Source organism: Telmatherina bonti (genome assembly GCF_933228915.1).
Source record: "Telmatherina bonti genome assembly, chromosome: 21".
Lineage (NCBI taxonomy): Eukaryota > Metazoa > Chordata > Actinopteri > Atheriniformes > Telmatherinidae > Telmatherina > Telmatherina bonti.
This window is the reverse complement of record NC_136630.1, coordinates 3123992-3129991: the sequence shown is the minus strand read 5'-3', so window position 1 is coordinate 3129991 and position 6000 is coordinate 3123992.

The window sequence follows — 6000 nt, the reverse complement described above, 5'->3', positions numbered from 1 at the left end:
CCGTTGTGGCGGTGGAACTAGAGGCCGTTGTGGCGGTGGAACTAGAGGACGTTGTGGCGGTGGAACTAGAGGTCGTTGTGGCGGTGGAACTAGAGGCCGTTGTGGCGGTGGAACTAGAGGCCGTTGTGGCGGTGGAACTAGAGGCCGTGGTCGCGGTGGAACTAGAGGCCGTGGTCGCGGTGGAACTAGAGGTCGTTGTGGCGGTGGAACTAGAGGTCGTGGTCGCGGTGGAACTATAGGTCGTGGTCGCGGTGGAACTAGAGGTCGTGGTCGTGGTGGAACTAGAGGCCGTTGTGGCGGTGGAACTAGAGGCCGTTGTGGCGGTGGAACTAGAGGTCGTGGTCGCGGTGGAACTAGAGGTCGTGGTCGCGGTGGAACTAGAGGCTGTTGTGGCGGTGGAACTAGAGGCCGTCATGGCGGTGGAACTAGAGGTCGTGGTCGCGGTGGAACTAGAGGCCGTTGTGGCGGTGGAACTAGAGGCCGTCATGGCGGTGGAACTAGAGGTCGTGGTCGCGGTGGAACTAGAGGCTGTTGTGGCGGTGGAACTAGAGGCCGTTGTGGCGGTGGAACTAGAGGTCGTGGTCGCGGTGGAACTAGAGGCCGTTGTGGCGGTGGAACTAGAGGTCGTGGTCGCGGTGGAACTAGAGGCCGTTGTGGCGGTGGAACTAGAGGTCGTGGTCGCGATGGAACTAGAGGCTGTTGTGGCGGTGGAACTAGAGGCTGTTGTGGCGGTGGAACTAGAGGTCGTGGTCGCGGTGGAACTAGAGGCCGTTGTGGCGGTGGAACTAGAGGTCGTGGTCGCGGTGGAACTAGAGGTCGTGGTCGCGGTGGAACTAGAGGTCGTGGTCGCGGTGGAACTAGAGGTCGTGGTCGCGGTGGAACTAGAGGCTGTTGTGGCGGTGGAACTAGAGGTCGTGGTCACGGTGGAACTAGAGGCCGTTGTCGTGGTGGAACTAGAGGTCGTGGTCGCGGTGGAACTAGAGGCCGTTGTGGCGGTGGAACTAGAGGCCGTCATGGCGGTGGAACTAGAGGTCGTGGTCGCGGTGGAACTAGAGGTCGTGGTCGCGGTGGAACTAGAGGTCGTGGTCGCGGTGGAACTAGAGGCCGTGGTCGCGGTGGAACTAGAGGCCGTGGTCGCGGTGGAACTAGAGGTCGTTGTGGCGGTGGAACTAGAGGTCGTGGTCGCGGTGGAACTAGAGGTCGTGGTCGCGGTGGAACTAGAGGTCGTGGTCGTGGTGGAACTAGAGGGCGTTGTGGCGGTGGAACTAGAGGCCGTTGTGGCGGTGGAACTAGAGGTCGTGGTCGCGGTGGAACTAGAGGTCGTGGTCGCGGTGGAACTAGAGGCTGTTGTGGCGGTGGAACTAGAGGCCGTCATGGCGGTGGAACTAGAGGCCGTCATGGCGGTGGAACTAGAGGTCGTGGTCGCGGTGGAACTAGAGGCCGTTGTGGCGGTGGAACTAGAGGCCGTCATGGCGGTGGAACTAGAGGTCGTGGTCGCGGTGGAACTAGAGGCCGTTGTGGCGGTGGAACTAGAGGCCGTTGTGGCGGTGGAACTAGAGGTCGTGGTCGCGGTGGAACTAGAGGCCGTTGTGGCGGTGGAACTAGAGGTCGTGGTCGCGGTGGAACTAGAGGCCGTTGTGGCGGTGGAACTAGAGGTCGTGGTCGCGATGGAACTAGAGGCTGTTGTGGCGGTGGAACTAGAGGCTGTTGTGGCGGTGGAACTAGAGGTCGTGGTCGCGGTGGAACTAGAGGCCGTTGTGGCGGTGGAACTAGAGGTCGTGGTCGCGGTGGAACTAGAGGCCGTTGTGGCGGTGGAACTAGAGGTCGTGGTCGCGGTGGAACTAGAGGCCGTCGTGGCGGTGGAACTAGAGGTCGTGGTCGCGGTGGAACTAGAGGCTGCTGTGGCGATGGAACTAGAGGTCGTGGTCACGGTGGAACTAGAGGCCGTGGTCGTGGTGGAACTAAAGGTCGTGGTCGCGGTGGAACTAGAGGCCGTTGTGGCGGTGGAACTAGAGGTCGTGGTCGCGGTGGAACTAGAGGTCGTGGTCGTGGTGGAACTAGAGGTCGTGGTCGCGGTGGAACTAGAGGCCGTGGTCGCGGTGGAACTAGAGGCCGTGGTCGTGGTGGAACTAGAGGTCGTGGTCGCGGTGGAACTAGAGGCCGTTGTGGCGGTGGAACTAGAGGTCGTGGTCGCGGTGGAACTAGAGGTCGTGGTCGTGGTGGAACTAGAGGTCGTGGTCGCAGTGGAACTAGAGGCCGTTGTGGCGGTGGAACTAGAGGCCGTCATGGCGGTGGAACTAGAGGTCGTGGTCGCGGTGGAACTAGAGGCTGTTGTGGCGGTGGAACTAGAGGCCGTTGTGGTGGTGGAACTAGAGGACGTTGTGGCGGTGGAACTAGAGGTCGTTGTGGCGGTGGAACTAGAGGCCGTTGTGGCGGTGGAACTAGAGGCCGTTGTGGCGGTGGAACTAGAGGACGTTGTGGCGGTGGAACTAGAGGTCGTTGTGGCGGTGGAACTAGAGGCCGTTGTGGCGGTGGAACTAGAGGCCGTTGTGGCGGTGGAACTAGAGGTCGTTGTGGCGGTGGAACTAGAGGCCGTTGTGGCGGTGGAACTAGAGGCCGTTGTGGCGGTGGAACTAGAGGTCGTTGTGGCGGTGGAACTAGAGGCCGTTGTGGCGGTGGAATTCGAGGCCGTTGTGGCGGTGGAACTAGAGGCCGTTGTGGCGGTGGAACTAGAGGACGTTGTGGCGGTGGAACTAGAGGCCGTTGTGGCGGTGGAACTAGAGGCCGTTGTGGCGGTGGAACTAGAGGCCGTTGTGGCGGTGGAACTAGAGGCCGTTGTGGCGGTGGAACTAGAGGCTGTTGTGGCGGTGGAACTAGAGGCTGTTGTGGCGGTGGAACTAGAGGCCGTGGTCGCGGTGGAACTAGAGGCCGTGGTCGCGGTGGAACTAGAGGTCGTTGTGGCGGTGGAACTAGAGGCCGTTGTGGCGGTGGAACTAGAGGTCGTGGTCGCGGTGGAACTAGAGGTCGTGGTCGTGGTGGAACTAGAGGCCGTTGTGGCGGTGGAACTAGAGGCCGTTGTGGCGGTGGAACTAGAGGCCGTCATGGCGGTGGAACTAGAGGTCGTGGTCGCGGTGGAACTAGAGGCCGTTGTGGCGGTGGAACTAGAGGCCGTCATGGCGGTGGAACTAGAGGTCGTGGTCGCGGTGGAACTAGAGGCTGTTGTGGCGGTGGAACTAGAGGCCGTTGTGGCGGTGGAACTAGAGGTCGTGGTCGCGGTGGAACTAGAGGCCGTTGTGGCGGTGGAACTAGAGGTCGTGGTCGCGGTGGAACTAGAGGCTGTTGTGGCGGTGGAACTAGAGGTCGTGGTCGCGGTGGAACTAGAGGCCATTGTGGCGGTGGAACTAGAGGTCGTGGTCGCGGTGGAACTAGAGGCCGTCGTGGCGGTGGAACTAGAGGTCGTGGTCGCGGTTGAACTAGAGGCCGTCGTGGCGGTGGAACTAGAGGTCGTGGTCGCGGTGGAACTAGAGGCTGCTGTGGCGATGGAACTAGAGGTCGTGGTCGTGGTGGAACTAGAGGTCGTGGTCGCGGTGGAACTAGAGGCCGTTGTGGCGGTGGAACTAGAGGTCGTGGTCGCGGTGGAACTAGAGGTCGTGGTCGTGGTGGAACTAGAGGTCGTGGTCGCGGTGGAACTTGAGGCCGTGGTCGCGGTGGAACTAGAGGCCGTGGTCGTGGTGGAACTAGAGGTCGTGGTCGCGGTGGAACTAGAGGCCGTTGTGGCGGTGGAACTAGAGGTCGTGGTCGCGGTGGAACTAGAGGTCGTTGTGGCGGTGGAACTAGAGGCCGTTGTGGCGGTGGAACTAGAGGTCGTGGTCGCGGTGGAACTAGAGGTCGTGGTCGTGGTGGAACTAGAGGCCGTTGTGGCGGTGGAACTAGAGGCCGTTGTGGCGGTGGAACTAGAGGCCGTCATGGCGGTGGAACTAGAGGTCGTGGTCGCGGTGGAACTAGAGGCCGTTGTGGCGGTGGAACTAGAGGCCGTCATGGCGGTGGAACTAGAGGTCGTGGTCGCGGTGGAACTAGAGGCTGTTGTGGCGGTGGAACTAGAGGCCGTTGTGGCGGTGGAACTAGAGGTCGTGGTCGCGGTGGAACTAGAGGCCGTTGTGGCGGTGGAACTAGAGGTCGTGGTCGCGGTGGAACTAGAGGCTGTTGTGGCGGTGGAACTAGAGGTCGTGGTCGCGGTGGAACTAGAGGCCATTGTGGCGGTGGAACTAGAGGTCGTGGTCGCGGTGGAACTAGAGGCCGTCGTGGCGGTGGAACTAGAGGTCGTGGTCGCGGTTGAACTAGAGGCCGTCGTGGCGGTGGAACTAGAGGTCGTGGTCGCGGTGGAACTAGAGGCTGCTGTGGCGATGGAACTAGAGGTCGTGGTCGTGGTGGAACTAGAGGTCGTGGTCGCGGTGGAACTAGAGGCCGTTGTGGCGGTGGAACTAGAGGTCGTGGTCGCGGTGGAACTAGAGGTCGTGGTCGTGGTGGAACTAGAGGTCGTGGTCGCGGTGGAACTAGAGGCCGTGGTCGCGGTGGAACTAGAGGCCGTGGTCGTGGTGGAACTAGAGGTCGTGGTCGCGGTGGAACTAGAGGCCGTTGTGGCGGTGGAACTAGAGGTCGTGGTCGCGGTGGAACTAGAGGTCGTGGTCGTGGTGGAACTAGAGGTCGTGGTCGCAGTGGAACTAGAGGCCGTTGTGGCGGTGGAACTAGAGGCCGTCATGGCGGTGGAACTAGAGGCCGTGGTCGCGGTGGAACTAGAGGCTGTTGTGGCGGTGGAACTAGAGGCCGTTGTGGTGGTGGAACTAGAGGACGTTGTGGCGGTGGAACTAGAGGTCGTTGTGGCGGTGGAACTAGAGGCCGTTGTGGCGGTGGAACTAGAGGCCGTTGTGGCGGTGGAACTAGAGGACGTTGTGGCGGTGGAACTAGAGGTCGTTGTGGCGGTGGAACTAGAGGCCGTTGTGGCGGTGGAACTAGAGGCCGTTGTGGCGGTGGAACTAGAGGTCGTTGTGGCGGTGGAACTAGAGGCCGTTGTGGCGGTGGAACTAGAGGCCGTTGTGGCGGTGGAACTAGAGGTCGTTGTGGCGGTGGAACTAGAGGTTGTTGTGGCGGTGGAACTAGAGGCCGTTGTGGCGGTGGAACTAGAGGCCGTTGTGGCGGTGGAACTAGAGGACGTTGTGGCGGTGGAACTAGAGGCCGTTGTGGCGGTGGAACTAGAGGCCGTTGTGGCGGTGGAACTAGAGGCCGTTGTGGCGGTGGAACTAGAGGCCGTTGTGGCGGTGGAACTAGAGGCTGTTGTGGCGGTGGAACTAGAGGCTGTTGTGGCGGTGGAACTAGAGGCCGTGGTCGTGGTGGAACTAGAGGCCGTGGTCGTGGTGGAACTAGAGGTCGTGGTCGCGGTGGAACTAGAGGCCATTGTGGCGGTGGAACTAGAGGTCGTTGTGGCGGTGGAACTAGAGGCTGTTGTGGCGGTGGAACTAGAGGACGTTGTGGCGGTGGAACTAGAGGCCGTTGTGGCGGTGGAACTAGAGGCCGTTGTGGCGGTGCAACTAGAGGCCGTTGTGGCGGTGGAACTAGAGGCTGTTGTGGCGGTGGAACTAGAGGCTGTTGTGGCGGTGGAACTAGAGGCTGTTGTGGCGGTGGAACTAGAGGCCGTGGTCGTGGTGGAACTAGAGGCCGTGGTCGTGGTGGAACTAGAGGTCGTGGTCGCGGTGGAACTAGAGGCCGTTGTGGCGGTGGAACTAGAGGTCGTGGTCGCAGTGGAACTAGAGGTCGTGGTCGCGGTGGAACTAGAGGTCGTGGTCGTGGTGGAACTAGAGGTCGTGGTCGCGGTGGAACTAGAGGCCGTGGTCGCGGTGGAACTAGAGGCCGTTGTGGCGGTGGAACTAGAGGCCGTGGTCGTGGTGGAACTAGAGGTCGTGGTCGCGGTGGAACTAGAGGCCGTTGTGGCGGTGGAACTAGAGG